Source organism: Calypte anna, chromosome 2, assembly GCF_003957555.1.
Source record: "Calypte anna isolate BGI_N300 chromosome 2, bCalAnn1_v1.p, whole genome shotgun sequence".
Lineage (NCBI taxonomy): Eukaryota > Metazoa > Chordata > Aves > Apodiformes > Trochilidae > Calypte > Calypte anna.
The window spans coordinates 75,894,486-75,912,507 of record NC_044245.1 but is presented as its reverse complement, the minus strand read 5'-3'; positions in this window follow the sequence as shown (position 1 = coordinate 75,912,507).

The following is an 18,022-nucleotide window of genomic DNA, read 5'->3' as shown; positions in this document are numbered from 1 at the left end:
TGATAAGAGGCAATCTAATGAGAAATTATTTGAGATAACTTAATCAAAGGCTTCTAAGTACAAAATGTGTCCAACTTTAAATATTAAATAATAAACTATGGGAAAATGGTAAGGTAGAAAACTATAGTCATCACAATTTTTTGAAGCATTCCATCAATCCAGAAATATCAACACATTGAGAAGAGTAAAATGATGCAGCTTTTGGGTGTTTGACTTCGAAGCTGACTGTAGTGACTTATGCCATACTGTTTCACCAAATAGAAAGCTCTTGAAAAGCTCTACACATTTACACAACTCCCTCCAAAGTTGTGATTCCAAGTAAGTTGCTATTAGACTGTGGGTATAGCAGGCAGTCTGTGAAGTGCTACATCTGTGCCCACCTGCATGAAGCTCCAATAAAAAGAAATGAGCGTGCAGAAATATGAGTGACAAAGGATTATAAACATCAGAGACTTAATTAAACCACAAAAGATCCTGGAAGCTTCAGGCTGGTAAACATATATCTTCCTTTGCTGAAATATGATAGGAAAAATTATTCTGGTTGCCTAGCAACTACATTGCACAAGCTAACTCAGTGGAAAATCTTTAGGTTTGATGGCAAATTCAAAATGGACATTTTGTGTGGAAAGAGTAAAATTTCTCCAGAACCTTTAGTCAACTGACAAATTTATTGTGTATAATTGCAAATTCAAATGGAAATGGGTCTCGAGATATTTTGTGGGACATCACAGGTAATTGATATTGCCTAATATTTTAGCAAAATACAATGAAGTGGCTTCTAAGAACAGAGTATCAGGTGCATCCAAAGCACACAGTGGAGGAAAAGCAAAGACAGAATCCTAGGGAGAAACAGATAATTTTGGAAAATCATATTTACAGCTTCCAGTGTATAAGTGCATTTTCTACACCCATGATATGTTTATTTAGCAATTCTTTAGCCTTGAATAGAAAAGGAAGAGGAAAATGCTAGTGAATCTGTGTTTTCAAACATCAGCTTCAGAAAGCTGTATTGCAGCAGTGAAACTCTCCATTGCTGAGAACACACCCCCAGCAGAACTTGCTGATAGCCTGAGCTACAGAGCAGTTCCCTGTGTCCTTGAGTGAGAAGCATCACAAGCTGTCCTGAAGATGCAAGGTGCTGTTTATATCATGCTGGGTTAAAAAATGTTACATTAATATAATGCTCATAGCTGATGTTGCATCTACCACAGGTAGCTGTTTTATGGTTCTTTTTCCTTAGTAGCTAGAGTTTTCTTTCCATGCAAGCCCTTTTCCCATCCAGTGCAAACCAGGAACATTGCTTTGTTTCATTAACAAACTTTCATAATATCTGTCATTACACCATATAATCAAATTAATGGTCAGTTTGAATTTTTTTTTTATCTGTGGGCAGAATATATCAACAAAATTACTCTGGATCCCACCCAAATATGGGAAGATTAGTCAGGACACCTGCAACAGCTCATAGCAGGGTCTCTAGAGGACTGATGTATGAGGAACCTTGTATTTGTCTCCCTTCAGCCTCCAAATTTTATACAGATCATGGGGATAATCTGCAACACTGCTTCAAACTCCATCAAGTTGTACTGCAAGTCTTCTAGAACTTCCCTGGAGATTAATTTTTGAAGGGTTGCTGTACCATAACAGTATTTTACAGAAAAAACCAAACCAGAACAAACAACAACAAAAAATCCCAAAACAAAACAAAAACAAAAAACAAAGCAAAAAATCCCAAAACCCAACCAAACCAAAAAAACCCAAAGAAATCTGATGAGTTGCTGAGCTTGTTTGTCTTCATAAAAAATTTGACTTGTAGCTCATGAAAAGTTAGGGCTGAACTCAACTAGAGATGTGAGACAAAAGGTTGCTGTGTTGGTACTCTGGTACAGAACACAGAAACAACTCCCTTCATACAGCTGTAACCAAATAACAAGACAGCATAGGTAGCACAGTTCTCTGCATTACAGCGTGTTCTCTATGCTAAAGACTTCGGCTCCTACAGCCATTCCAGAAGTCACACTTACTTGTCAAGCACCTATTCATCTGACTGTAATTATGCTGTCACTTTGTATAGTCATGAAGAGATATGTGTACTTAGGAGAGTGATGGTGAAAATTAGGCATATATGTGCATGGTCATGATAGGATAAGGCATAACCCTTAGTCATGTGAAAATTTTGTTGATTTTGGGTTTTTTTCAGGAAGTTTGTTGCTGTCTTCCCTACCTGTATTTGTTTTGCAATTTAATATTCAGTTAAAAATTACAGAGTGTTAGAGTTGGATTTGAGAGATTATCTGAGATTTTATAACAGTCAACACAGAGCAGCTCAGCTAGCCTTCTTTCTGCTCAGTGTAAAGACTCATTACTGCAACCCTGCATCTGTATACCTTTTGACTTTAAGCTGAACAATATTCCTCATTCTTACTGGATATAATGCCTGGAGCAACTACAGTCTGCTCATAATGATGTTCATGTTTCACTTGGTGGATGTCAGTAATGCTAAGACTACGCTGAATCATGCAATTAAGACAGTTTATAAAATTCTTTGGAGCCCTTTGATACATGTACCTTAAGCACCATAATTTATCTTCCTTGCAGATTCTTAGTCAGAAAGAAAACACAAATATTTTTACTTTGCAACATTTATTTGCTCTTAAGGCATCAGAGAATGTTGCACTTTTATCTTAAACTAATTTAAATTTAAATAAGCAGATCAGTATTTTAAATAGATGTGCAGGTCACAAGCTAATAAAAAGCAGAACTGACTGTACCTGTGTTAAGTTACAAATAAACAAACTGAATGAGCTTTTCATAATTAGATGAGTCTGCTCTTATATGTCTTACCACCAGCTTTAAACAGTCAGGTTCATCACAGAATACATTTGGCTGGAAGGCACCTTTGGATGCCATGAAGTTCTGTCCACCAGGTGGGTCTTCTGTGCACCAAGGTGAGAAGAGGGGGAGGAGGAGGAGCCGGAACATGTATTTTCCTGCAGCTCCTGGAGAGCCCCTGGTGGGTCAGATGCTTCCCTGCAATTGGTGGTGAAGTCCCAGGCTGGAACAGGGGGAAGTACGTGGAGGAAGGAGAAGCAGAGAGAAGCTGTTGTGGACTGACTGCAACCTTCCCATTCCCACTGTGCTGCTTGCTGTTCTCACTTCAAAAGCTACAAATACACATTTACCCCACCTTGGTCCTTCAAGGGCTGCTCCATCGTGATTCTTCAGGGACTGCTCCACCATCCTTCCTCATGGGCTGCAGGGGCACAGCTGCCAAATCACCAGGGGCTGTGGGGAAATCTCTGCTTGGGCACCTTTTCCTCTCCTTCTTCACTGACACTGGTGTCTTTTCTCTGGCGTTGCTCTCTGACCTCCTCCTCTCCTCTGCTCTGCAGGTCCTCTTTTTTTTTTTTTAATTTTTTAGTTTTATTTTATTTTTGCAGTTTTATTTTTGCAGTTTTGTTTTTTCTTTCTTGAATATATTATTCACAGAGGCACATCCAGCTTCCCATATCTGCTCAGCCTTGGGCAGAGGTGGGGCAGAGAATGGAACTGGGGAAGCTTCCAGCAGCTTCTCCCAGGAGCCATCCCTGTGGCCACCCCTTGCTTCCAAAGCACCACTGCACTAACCCAAGACAGTCTATTTTACCCATGGTGGTAAGTGATATCCTTGACTTTATCTTGACACTGTATTACCTTTTTCTTATTATTTTCTGCCTGTCCTTCTGAGTAGGAGGCATGAAAAAGAAAAAAAAATGGAGGTCTAGCTGCCAGCCAAGATCAACCCACCATAGCATTACTACAAGGGTCAACTTCAAAGTCACATAAGGTTGCTCAGAGCCTCTGCCAGCTGATTGTTATTTTATTTTTTAAAAATCTCCATGTTACAGCATACTGGCTTCAGTATTTGTCTTTTCTCCTTGCAAAGAATACTTTTCTTCCAGCACACTTCCAGTTTTTTCTGCAACATAGCAGATTGAGAGGACCTAAGTAGGATTCAAGAAGAATATCCTTATTTTCTAACACTGTCCCATAGTGCAGGTGTCAGTAATTGCTTTAGATTACAAGTAACACAACTTGAAGCTTTTTGTTGCCTCTGTAACCATATTTAAAAATCTAAATTTTCCACTTTGAGTATAATATTATCTTTCTTCCTAAATTTGCTTTCTACCCTATACAAAATCAAAACATTCCACACTTCAGGCTTCCGTGTTCACTGTGTTTTCCCCTCCAGTAATTCCCACTCTGAATACAATACTCACAGGCTTGGTACTTTCTTTTGAGACTTAGAGTGGCAGCTAAACTGAGGAAATGGAACAGTTTCATTGGAAAACAAAAAAAAAGGCTAGCCTTGGACATAAATCCTGATCTTACATTTTCACTGTTTTGTTTTGATTTTTTTTTTACCATTTTATGGTTACACGTAGGTTTAAACAGTCTGTTCACCACATGCAGCAGCTTGTTTACACTCTGAGTAGGTGGACTGATCTTCAGTCCCTGTCTTCCTGACTGTGGTTGCATGGAATCTGCTGAACTACATGGGGGACAATCTAAATCTCCTTTGCAGGTTTCCCTGACAGTCAGACAGAGATGATGAAAACAGATCATAAATGTGAGAATGATCTTTTTAGGTTTTGTCAAACGTTGAAAATAAAGTAATTAATTTACTCATCTTGTAATTAAGTATCACCAGGACTTTTTCTCCTATCCAATTTAAAAGCATGGTGGAAGGATCAGGTTCAACTGCTGCCCTACACCTGTTACCTTGCAATGCAATTTACAGTATCTGCAGTTCATTAGCTCAGTAATACAGAAGTACAAATAATTTTGATTGTTTATATTGATTGTTATTTTATGAAGTGTTACATACGTTAATAAAATAATCTTATATATATTATATATACATCTATATAAAATTAATCAATGTAACTATTAAGTAGTGAAATGGTTGGAGAACATTAAAAGTGCAAGTAAATTACTGTGAATATAAACAGCTAAAGACTTCCAATAAAAGATCACCTATTCAGAAGGTCCCACTTGGAGAAGACTGTGATCCAGGTATTGACTTAGCAATCTAGTCTGAACATTACCCACAGTATTACTTTCCTAGGAATCTCAATACCTACAAGAAGTTCAGGCAAGTGTCTGTTGATAGGTTTTCATTCCGTGTTACCAGTTTTGTAGGTCAGAAAAGCTTTTAAGATTTTTTTTCAGTAGATACTACTTTTAACTACTTGAACTCACTATTACCTTAATCGCAAACACTTTTATGCTACTTAGCCTGATTTGAAAGACTAGGGCACTACCAGAATCATTTGCAATGATAGACTGGGTTCATCCAACTTAATACAAATACTGTTAAGATTGAAATGCTACACTAAACATGAATAAGAACACCTCAATAACCAGAAAAAAAAATAATTATAAGAACAGATTGTCTTACACTCAGTCGTGGAAAATCAATGCAATAATAGTGTGTTTTAATCTTTTTCATCCTACCCTCTATGATCTGCTTTGATGGCATCATAAAAGTAGTGAGTGAAAGAGAATATTAGTTAAGCACACTGACAGATTGAGATTAAACTAAAATCAGTTTTGTAGTAGGACATACACTCTTGTGATGGGAATCTGAAGATTTTTTTTGTTTTGATGAGCTCAAAGCTTAATCACATAGACTTTTTTTATAATGAAGCATTGCACGTGTGGTTCTGAGTGTGATAATGAAAACTAACCTCAAGCATCCATCATTTAGATAAGAACATCGGATTTTTTTCCATAATAGTCATTCGTCACCAGAAAGTGGGTAAGCATTCCCCAGCTAAATTTTGTCTGAATCACTTAAAACAATTTCAGTGTGTCTGATGAAATACCCTAGATAGAAATTAGTGTTGACATTGAAACCAGACAGTCATACTGAAGGTTCGGTGGACATCAGCTGTCTGATTATTTTGCCTTGAGCTGCATGCTCCCTTTTTATATGTGGGATTAAAATGTCATGTATTGTCAGCCCTTATTCAATTTTAGTCATGGTTTGCTGATTAGAAGTGGTTTATTTGGGTTTTTTCCTAACTTTACAAAGTAGCTGTAAATAGAAATTTTGAATGTTATAAAATTTAGCTTTTATCCTGTCCTATTCTGTGTTCCAGCAGGACTGAATTCAAACCTGCAACATACATGAACTGTTCATGAGTGCAGCAGCTAATACTATGCTGGTGCACAGCTAACACTTTCTGATACAGCAGAAGCATGAGAAAGCAGGGATTAGATAGATGGGCACTGGTTGGTTGTAAGTCAGTGGTGGTGGACAGAAACCAGAGGGGCACACCCAATGTTTGCTGCAATTTCAAAAAAACACTGAGTCTGACATCTACAGGACTTAAAGGAAGACCTGCCATAAGTACACAGTGTGAAAGGGGGAGAGATTCTTTATAAACATTTTCTGTTTGTGTTTTCTGTTTATCTATGGTAGTCAGGAATTTAACTTAATGTATCACCAGTTAGCATATATATAGTGAATTACTGATTTAGGTGCTGGGGAAAGAAACAAGCCCCCTGAACATTTAAAATACCAATATTTTCCTTCACTTTTTCCACGCTTTATGCTGCATAGCTCTTCTACCCCCTTAACATTTTCACAGGTCACTTCCTTGAGGCTAAGAGAAGCTCAGAGGCTATGGTCAGTATGTTGTTTTTTTCTGATGTTACTTCTATTTTGCTCTTTTCTTACTCTCCCTCATATCTGCTTCACAAGTCCCTTTAGGGATCAGCTCCTACTGTACTGTGCTTGGTGTTCCCTCTGCTGTTTCTAAATCTTATGTTGCCTCCTCCACTGCCTCTGTGATATTTTCTGCCCTTTCTGACCCAGGCTTTCTCTCAGGTGCCTGTCTGTTGCTGAGAGGCTCAGCTGTGCCCTGCACTGGAGCTGTTGGAGTCTGCTGGAATATAATTATTTTTTTACAGACAGTGAATTTGAAAACAGAGATGTAAATATCACTTTCTGATCATATCACAACACATTGAGGAATTAAGTTTGATTCTTTCAAAAAGTTGCATGGAAGGCAAATACTATGCATTAGAACTAAAGGCTGTTGCAACAGGACTAGAAATTCTTTGTTCCAGATTTGTGTAAATAAACCATTCTGAAAGAAAGAGCACCAGAAACCCCTTGCATTTGATGTTCTAGCTTTTAATTTCTATTGGGTCCTAATTATATAAGTCCATGAATAGTAGGCCATAGTTTCTCCTCTCAGTATAACATCACTGTATTTCTCTCCAATTACCCCAATTGCAGCCTAGTAGTAGATGTTTGACCCTTTGCCACATGAGGGAAGTTTGTTCCGAGAATATGAAAGAAGCACAAGCAGAGTATTTGGCATAACGACTATCAGTTTTTGGGGGCTTCACTTGACATTAAATTCATTTGCAAGTGACATGCGATGTAAATTTAAAAATCCAGTTAAATATGTCCTACTGGCTTCCTATTCTAGGTTCAACATGAGAGCTGACACTCTGTAAATTTGACCTGATTCAGAAAGACAAAAAACAGAAGCACATTCATTTTGCTCACCCTCTCAAAGACCATTTCCTGACATCATCAGGTCATGTTTTTAGTTTTCACTCAGCAAATTTATCAATGTAATAGTGGTTTCACTGTACAGCCTCCTCCAGAAGGAATCTCTATACATCTTTAACAATCGTTGAGCAAGCTGTTTTCAAAATTAATGATCCTACTTGTTTCTTACAACCTACTAAAACAGCACTCTCAATTCCAGCTCCATGGTATATCACAGCCTCAGTGCCCAACCACTTAAAAGAAGTGCTGTTCTCTGTAGTTTTTGGAGGGAGAAGTTAGCATTCAGCCAATTCTCCTAAAAAGGACCTTAGGTATTAAGTAACATTTCTTATTCCACTCTACTGTTAACTATCTACTAAAAGATATATAAATTTGCAGAACTCTAGTTTGTGTTTTGTCTATGTGATTGTATTCTTTCAAAATGTCATCCTATAGTTATGAGAGTGGTCACTCTCATCAGCAATATTTCTGTTTTGATAAAAATTGGAATACACCAGAGACTAATTTTCATGGTTCTAAATCTAACGGTCATTAGATTCAAAACTGTCATTAAAGGAATAGCTGACTTTAGTTCACAAAATAAGGAAGATTTTTTTTAAAAAGTACACAGTTTTAAATTTATTGTGCAATAGAGAAAATATGAGTATGAACAAAGCTATCTGTGAAGAGAGACTAATTTGTGTTACATTTCTTAAAACAACTTAGTTTTGTCAAAAATATTTTATCACTCTCTGCCTGACATTTCCTGCCTCCCCACTAAGTTATTAGGTTCTAAGTCACATAGTTAACACCAAAGCGAATATGTATTTCATTTGGTTTTATTCATTGTGCTTAATATTACTCTTTCAACAGCAAAATGAATGATTGTTACAGAAGTTTGTTTAGTCTCTTAAAGTTCCTGCAACTGTAATGGCTGTGGTGCTGGGTGCCTCTCTTATCCTAAAATTCAACAAGCTTCCACTTTTGTGCATTGAATTAGTATGTCTTCTTTTTGCTGTGTACCCAGAACAACATTTTAAAACAGCAGGTAAAATAAAGATATTATTAACAGAGACACTAATTTAATTACTCGCAGTTTGATATTAAAGATTTTATACGAGCTCAAAGTTGTACTTGTTTTCTGACAAAGAGTGAAATTAGTCACAGAATCAATTCTGATCTTTGAGATAGCACTAATTCTGATCTTTGATATATGAATGGATATCTTGCCAAAGAAGATCATAAAATTTTGGCATTGTACTATATTTTAGATATTATGATGTTTTGAAAGTCCTAACGGGGACAATCTTTTCCCATTGTGGAATACACCTTTGCTGTTTTGAACCATTTGTTCAATCTTTTTTATATCAAGGATAGCAGTGTTCTACTACTACTAGATTATTTTACTATGCTAATAGTATCTGTCTTTTTTTAGCAGAGATTAATATTAAATCCCAGAAATTGTGTTTGGTTAGAAACTTTCTCAATTTATATATTCATATGCATATATGTCCACATATTACCCCTGTGGATCATAAAAGCTAGAGTGCACCTGCACAGTAAGTTTGCACACTTTTCTACAAAATCTGGCAAATAGAATAACTGCAATGAATACTAGATTTCATTAGTACATCTCATACCATAATAAAATACAAAATGTATTTTTGCATGACTGGTCAGCAGTCAAAACACTTTTAAGAAGAAAGGATATCGTAGGTCTGATCCTGAGTTCTCCTATATTCTAAAAGTCTACAAAGTCTACAGAAAGGCATATTGAAAACATGCTTTGTATGATTTAAGTACTTTATTCAAAACTTTCCTGAGATTTGTTGGTAAACAGTAATTACCATTCCAATTGGAACTCCCTAAATCACATGGTATGGGGAACAGAGGGTAAGTGTTGTACTTTTACATCTCCTCAGACATGCAGGACTCATACAAATGAGAAGCATAGTCATCCCACCTTAATTACTTGAAGATGCCAATTTTTTATTTAAAATTGTCACAGAAGTAGAAAATATCTAGAAGTAAAGTGGCTTTTTATGAGGATCAGAGTAGTTAAGTATTGCTCTGGATTTACACACAAACTTTCAATGTAAGCACACGATGGAATTGCCTATCCTAAAATTACACTTATACAAGCATTGTATGGTTCACCTTAGGTGTTTATTCCTTCCTGTGATCAGTATGTCTGATGCAGGCAGATGTGGACTCATTCTGCCTGTACTATAAGCTACTTGTTAGAGTAGCTGTGTTAGCATAGCAGAGTCCAAGTTAATATATTCTGCCCACACAGCTTTCCATCCAGTTCAGAGTTGTGTCCCATGTAGTTAAATATGGGCAGAGGGAGCCTGCACCTTTCTCCAGAGTAAGGTTGATGTTTCCTGTGGTAAGCACTTAACAAACTCTAAGAAATGGTTCCCAAATTACACTGTGTGAACCATTAGCACAGTTTACTTCAAAGCACTCACTGCATATTTCCTGAGCAATAGAACCTCTCCTGCATAACACCTAGCCCAGAGCTAGAATAAATTGCTGCTGTTGCTGCTAGTATGAGAATACACCTGGGAGTGTGGGAATCTTCTCAGCAGTCATTTTGAGCTGCACATGCTATGTATCTTCTGATGATGCACCATGTATTGTAGTGAAGTGATGTTTATGAATATAAAAACTTAAGGTTTAGGAATAAACTTCTAAGGTTTTATTCTAATTCAGCTAGTAACAGATTTTATGTTTTGCTCTTCTTTTGAAGTGAATGCTCAGAAGAGGACAAATAAGATGGTATACAACTGATGAAAAAACCTGCATTAAGTTGGGCTCCCTTGCACAATTGCAATTAGAGCTGATAAATGCTTGATTAGGGACAGCTCAAAAAAGATTCTTTTGTCACATTTTTTTTAGTTACTATTATAAACAAGAAGAGCAAAGCTAAACTACAACTAAAATACGTTGCATACCATGAGCTAGTATGAATTTCAAAAGTAGTGTTAACTGTGGGTTCTGTAATTTAGCTTACACATAGCAAGATTGTTTTTTTATATAAATTAAACATGCTGCTGCTCTCTTTTCCAAATTAACATGACATTTTAAGTGAGGTGTTACGATGATCTGAATGCAGGGGGAAATACTGCGTAGGGAAGCTGCCTCTGAAAAACTAAGTTACTGAGAATTAGGTTTACAGAACTAATTGTGAGTGGCTTGGTAAGCCTGTCAACTTCACACTGTTAATTTATGTTCTGCGAGTTTGTTTATGTAGGACTAGCTGCCTTCTTTTTGGACCCTCTATGTAATTTATTCTTTTCCAATTATTAACTCAATAACTCAGCAGGTTTTGATTCTGCTACACAAACTGGTCACAAAACCCAAAATTCTTCCACTTATCACCACAGAACTAGGGAAGTGAGCATCCCTTTGCATTCAGTACTGATGAGTCTGCACCCCAAATTCTATGTTCAGGTTTTGGCCCCTCAATACAAGAAGGACAATGTGGTGCTGGAGCATGTCCAAAGAAGAGCAATGAAACTGGTGAAAGGCCTAGAGAGCAAACCTTATGAGGAGTGGCTGAGGGAGTTGGGATTGTTTCCTCTGGAGAAAAAGATGCTGAGGGAAGACCTTATCTCTCTCTACAATTACCTGAAAGGAGGCTGTAGCAAGGTGGGGGCTGATCTCCCAAGCAACTGGGTCATAGAACAAGAGGAAATGGCATCAGGTTGTGCCAGTGGAAATTTAGATTGAATATTAGGAAAAAAATTATTTACTGAAAGGGTTATCAAACATGGGAACAGGTTTCTCAGGGAAGTGGTTGAGTGGAGGCATTTAAAGATGTGTAGATGTAGCATTTTGGGACATGGCTTAGTGAGGGACTTGGCAGGGTTAGGTTTGCAGTGAGGCTCAATAATCTGAAAGGTCTTTTCAGGCCTAATTCTATAATTCTATGATGATAGCACTATTCTAACATATTTCTGCTCCTTTATTCCCACTGAAGGATCACCTGTAAAATAGCCAAAAAGCAAAAAAAGAAATGTTGTCAGCATATACAAAAGTTGATTCAGATATTATGCTACGTGTATCTGTTTGGTCTCAGATGAGTGCCATAATACTTTACAGTTGCTATGGTAACTAGAGAGGAGCTGAGGTTTCTTTTCTCTATATTTAGAAAAAAAAAATTAAAAACCATCTAAACCAGTTAATCTCAATACTGCTGAGAAAATTTTACCTAGAAAGGAGCTAACACTTACATCATAAATCCATCTAATTCATTGTTCTGAAGCATGTCTAGATAGGGGCAAATCCAAGGAAACCTGTTTTCCTGACTGACAGCTGGTGTAAGCTGCATAGCCCACGGCCATGACAGGTCATAGGAATTCAGGTGTAGCTCCAGGCTAACTTTGACTTCTAGATAACAGCCAGCATGGCAAGTTTGTCCAAGGCATAGGCCGATTATGCTTATTTCTGACTACTCCTGCCCTTACAAAATGCTTCAAAGTTTTATCTCAGCTTCTACATTGTGAAATAGTTTGTCTCCTAGGTTATTGAGGCATTGCAGATGTATCAAATCCAGCCTTCATTCAGCAGTATTTGCTACAGACAAGGTCACGGAGGGTACAGTGGAAGGGTTACAGGTCTCAGTCTCTATGGGCATGTGAGAAAACCCTCATAATGGTGAAAAAACATGGAAGGTAAGGTGTCAGAGACATTTTGACTTCTGGTTAATTCTAGCTGATCTGAAGCTTTGTAGGGAAAAGCTGCATGTTACATGGTTTTTACTCCCCTAATATAATATGCAAAAATATCTTAATAAAAATTTCAATTTTAAATCAAGCATGAAATGAAAATCAGTTTATGTGAGGCTGAAAGGGAGTGTCAGTTGAAAATCTCTTCTGTACTTTCTAAAAATCTCGTTGCTTACTTTTCCAAAGGTGAATGATTATAGTTTTAGGTACTTGAGGTATTTCACAGTCTTTTCTTTCAGTTCCTGAGGTACTGAAACACATACTAAGACTGAACACCGACTGTTCAACTTCTATTATCTATGTATAAACAGTTTTACTGAAGCTACATATCTTGTAGGAATTGTACCTTCAGAAGTTTTATGATGGAGCAGTTAAGTCAGACAAATTTGTGGATTCAGTTTAACTTACCAGTACACAAACACTGAGTTGTACAAAATCAGCTTTCTCCCCTCAATTTTACTGCAGGTCTCCAGCTGAAAGCCTGCACGGCAGGTTTTGCAGCTATAGCTGCATACTGGTTTCTGTGCTTATCACTTAGCAGTTTTGAAGAAAAGATCTATGTCCTCTAGTTAAAAGATGTTCTTTATATAATAATTTTCATTATTATATCCTACTTCTTTAAAAATTTTTCTTGTGAAGGTCAGGATGCCTGATTTTGTGATGTACTTAAGACATACTAGTATTGAATTATTTGCTTTCTATTTGACAATCTTTTTTACCAGTATGGGGAAAGGTTGAAAAGTAATTATAGAAAATAATAGAAATTATTCAGAATGAGTGCTTAAATTTTAATTACAGTTAACAGTGGAACCTTTAAGATTACTATGTAGAGATCTAAAATATAATTACTATCCTGGTCAGCCTGTCAGTCCACTTTGTTGGCCAAATCCAGTTTTGCATGCAGTGATTTGTTGAAATTCATGGATCTCATTCTCTGAAGGATAAGGATGCTTTCTTACTATATTTCAATCACATGTATTCTGTGTTAATTACAGAAAAGTAGAGTAGATCCATATGAATTTGGAACCAAAGATCACATAGTTCTGTTCATCTCTTGTTTTATAGCCTCTCTTCACTCAGAGCATTTTCAGAATCTGTGTCCTCATACTTTCAATACAGATTGATATTGAGCAGGGGGGAATTTCATTTTGAGGAAGGGGATGTGACTAAGTTTGCTTTACATAAAATTTCATGCAGGTTTTAAATGCAATTCTTATTCCATTACAGTGCAGGGTTTTTCACTAGAAGAGCAATAAAGAAATGTGTGAAGGGGTTTCCTCTGCCTCAGGATCTTTAATAAATTTGGTGGTGTGAGTTCCAACAATATTAATATTTGTCAGCTGGTGGCTCTTTTCTGAACAGCTTCCTTCAGTAAAGTCCATGACAGTGATTGTATGAGGCTAATAGCCCCTTGTATCAGTGTCCATTCTTATATTCAGAGTAAGTAGTCAACAAAAAATCTGTGTGCCAATAATAATAACTAGGAGAGGCCAGTGTATACATTCCTGAAAAAAAAATGTGCAATACTCTTGTATCTTACGAAGCCATTCCAAGCCATTGTGTGGAAGTAGCAGTGTCATATACAAGGGATTGTGTGCATAAGTTAAAAAATTATCTGAATTTACAAATCCTATCAAAGCTGATGTTTCTTAAGTTATTTTATAGATGGTGAACTTGAACCTCTCTACTAGTAGTCTCAGTTTCACAGAGTTACCTAGGAAACTAAGACTGCTATAGATTCATGATTATGAGGAAGCAATAGACTTGGAAAGTGCAGCTCCTTTCCCTCCATAGCTGCTGAACTTGTCTTTTCTCGCTTGTAGTTTTTAAGTGGAAGAATTTCTCCACCTGCTGGCTCTAATGACGATACTGCAGCCTTCCAAGCAGAGAACTGCGTATAGGCAATGTGTATTATGCAATGGATTACTTGTGTAATAAAAGCTTGTTTGGGATCGAAAACAGTTCTATTCTGACACTCAAAAAATACAGCATTTGTAGTAAGTAGTTTTGGAGCAGGATAGCCTATTTTTAACTCATTCTGTCTAGGGAATTGGGTATATTCCAACAGATAACACTTCTCTACATATTTCTGTTGTAAATCAGACAATTATTGTGAAGGCAGCCTATGTTCAATTGAAAACAAATTACTTAGGAACAATTCCTAGGCCTTTCCAGTAGCTCAGATACCTACTTGTATGGACATTCAATTGTACAATATGCAGAAATATTTATAGCCAGTAGGATAATATCCATCATCTGATAGGAAGGATCATAGTGAGTGACACTTTCATATGTATTCTAAAATGTGCAAAGCCTACAGTGGTAGACCAAAGTTGCGAAAATTAATTGTGGTTCTAGCAGTTACAAGCAGAACATGAGGAAAAAAAGGCAACTACTCTACAGCCTTCCTGTGCCTAGATTGCAGACTAGTTTTTGAAAATGTATTCATTCTTTAGGCAGAAGTTTGGGTTTCATGGAGAATACCTAAATGCAAGCATAATTCATTGAAATTTGGCATAATTATGTAGGAAAAAAAAAAGCGCCTTTTCTTATAGGATGATGCTCTTTATACAAGTTGATTTGCTTCCCTAATTTTCCCCTTCAGGAGAAAGATAACCTACAGAGATCCCTCCATATATGAAAATGTTTGAAACCTAAAATATTTTTTAGGTGTGACGTGAAGAGCCATTATGCTTGGCAGTAGTTGTTCCCAGGTGATTTTATTAACAAGCACAGTCAGTAGATTTTACTAAGAATATAAAAATCGTTTCTTCAAGAAATAGGAAAAAAGATATAGAAAATCTTTTGTTATCTGTCTTGGCTCTTTTGAGTTTCAAAGTTGCCTCTGTGCTCTTACTTAATTAGTTTCTGCAAGCCTGAGGTCAAACGAGGTGCAGAGCTGGCACATGAAAAGAAACACCGGAGGTCAATTAACATCATTAAGTCACTATCAGACTCATCTGGAAAAAAATGAAAGAATTTTTTTTCCTTTAGCAAAGACTTTTGGGAAATAACCATATGCTGAAGGGTGCACATTTTCTTAGACTAGCAAAGACATAGTTGCTTTGAGTAATGAGTGAGTTTTATGATGACACATATTATTAGTTAGTTAAAATTTAAATGTGAAGTCTTTTAGGTATTTTTTTCTCAGCTTAGGTTTTCCATTTTCATTTTTTTCATGTAACATTAAAATCTATCTGTACATAAAGAATAACAGAAGAAATACCCTTTTCCAGGAAATCAGTTATCCCTCTCTGATATTTTCTCTAAATATAGCTGTCTATCCGAACACAAGCTTACAATAATCTTAAAATATTTCTTGCTGCCACAGCCTTTTGAAATGTGTGTGCAGATACCAATAAGCCATCTTGGACAATATCTTGTCTCTTTCTGGGTGTCAGATAGAGAAAACACTATCTGTTCTGTGGTGACATCTCCAGTACATACCAGATATTCATGCTCACCACCTAATACATATTTTTGTGGCTTCAGATTGGCAAAATTGAGGATTGCCGGATTTATCTGCTGGAGGCAGACTTTGCTGCTTCCAGATTACTTTGTTCATTCCCTGAAAAAAAAATTGACAATTTATTTGAGCCAGATCTCCTTGTCTGTATATATATATATATATCTATATATCTTTGATAGTTTACCTGTATTTTCTGTAGGTGCACTTTATAAAATTGAGGACAATGTGAAATTCATAAACCAAACATTTTGTTCAGGAAAATAAGCTAGTTCATGTAATCTTTTGAACTGGGGCAACTTATGGTGAGTGTGTGTGTAAATGAATAAAGGTCCACAGGAAAAAAAAGTGCTATCTTTAAAATTCTTTTAAAACATTTTATTCAGAGAAACATAAAATACTTATTTTGGTTTCACTTATCAGGATGAATGAGGACAAACAGTAGATTACTATCAGAAGGAGTTTAGAATATCCTTGACAGTAGGTTTATATACAAAGAGTAAAAGGCTACTTCCTTATGAGGAGAACATTAATCTCAGATCTGAGGCCAGATATAAAATAAAAATTAAAGCAGAATTATGTGAAGTGCAGATGTGTTGAGAAAGAATAAATGCTTCTAGTATTTAAGGACTTTCAATAACATACAGTATTTTGGATGGAAAATGCTGAAATTTTTCAGTCTCATGAAAATGGTGAAGCTTCTGAAATTCTGCTCTTCTTGGTCAAAAAACAGCTCTGGCTTTTATATCATCAAAGCATAACCCACTGTTGAGAAGTCTGGTGAATTGCCTGAATTGATTGATACACAAAAAAAAGTAAAAAAAAATTTAAAGTTAATTTTGGGAAGAAGCGCCCTGTAAACTAATATATTCTGTATGTTTTTCTAGAAAACTTAAAACCACAAAGATATGTTGTCTTTAGTTAATTTGTAATGACCAGAGAAATCCCTAGACAGCCCTTATACTTAGCATCCATAAATAAAAGAAAGGTAATTATATGTAATTCAACCCTTGATAAGTCCTAGAGTACAAGTTTAAAAACTAAGTCCTTTACATCACTCTTTATACTGAATTACAAGAAATGTTAAAAAAATCATTGAAAATACAGCAAAAAGTATCTCTGGGGGTATTATTCTGAAGGTAGAATCGGTTGCTACTTGTTTTTATCTAACTGAACTTCGAGTGAATATATTACCAGTACCTGAAGGAAATTTACATGGGAAAGTTATGAAAACCCAAGTGCCAAAATAATGTTTCTTTTATTTCAGAGAATCTATCAGTTGTTTTGCTATGGACAAATATCAATGCCACCTTTTTAACTATCTTTTGGCATCATGTATTTTTGACAAATGAAAATCAAAACTTCACCAAACTTGTTTAGATAAATGTTCCTGTCATAATGTCAATGCTTTCTGGGCGTTGTTAATAATAGTAACCTTGCAAAATTGTTGGCTTTTCAAAAAGCTTTCCTTGCAATACTGTTTTCCTCCATTTTTAAAAATATATTAAAATTTCTCATAAAATTTAGTCTGTTTCTAGTTCACATAAATTTTTGCTTGCTTTATGGACATTTTGAAAATGAAAAAAAATGGACTTGGAATTATATTTACAGTACTTTAATGAGCAGTTCCTTTTAGTAGATACTTTATTCTCAATACTTGATGTCCTCTAACATCTCTTCTAGTGCTGAATTAAGTGTCTTTTTGTGTTACAGAAAGCACTTGAAGACAAATCTAGCCCCTTCTGTTGCATGATTATTTTGGAGTGCAACTTTGAATAGTGAAAACCTCTGATCTACCTCCTAATTTTCTAAAAGTAGTGAGAAGCAGGCTGAAGGATGTTACCTAAACTGCTCATGGCAGTTTAAAAGCTGAGAAGTTTTAAATGTTTTTGATGTGGTGAGTAAACTGTTTTGTGCATGTTCCTCAGGCTTGCAGCCCATGTAAGCATGTTTCTCACCTGAGACATATTTAATATTTCAGTCTGCTCCCCTCATCTAGAAAGGCAAACACTGCACTGTAGAATTTTAGTATAGCTTAAAGCCTAACCTACAGAAGAAATTGGGTGTCCCGGTAAAGAAAGGAAGATAAAAGAATACACATTTTACAAGGTATCATAATGAATCAATGTTAGGTTCCTTCTAATAGGTTTCACCACAGTAGTGGTTAGACCTGTTGTTGTGTTGGATCCCAACATTGGATGGATTTTTTGCCTGTATAAATAACACTGTAGGCAATGAGTGTTATATATAATAAGTGTTACATAATCAGTTTGC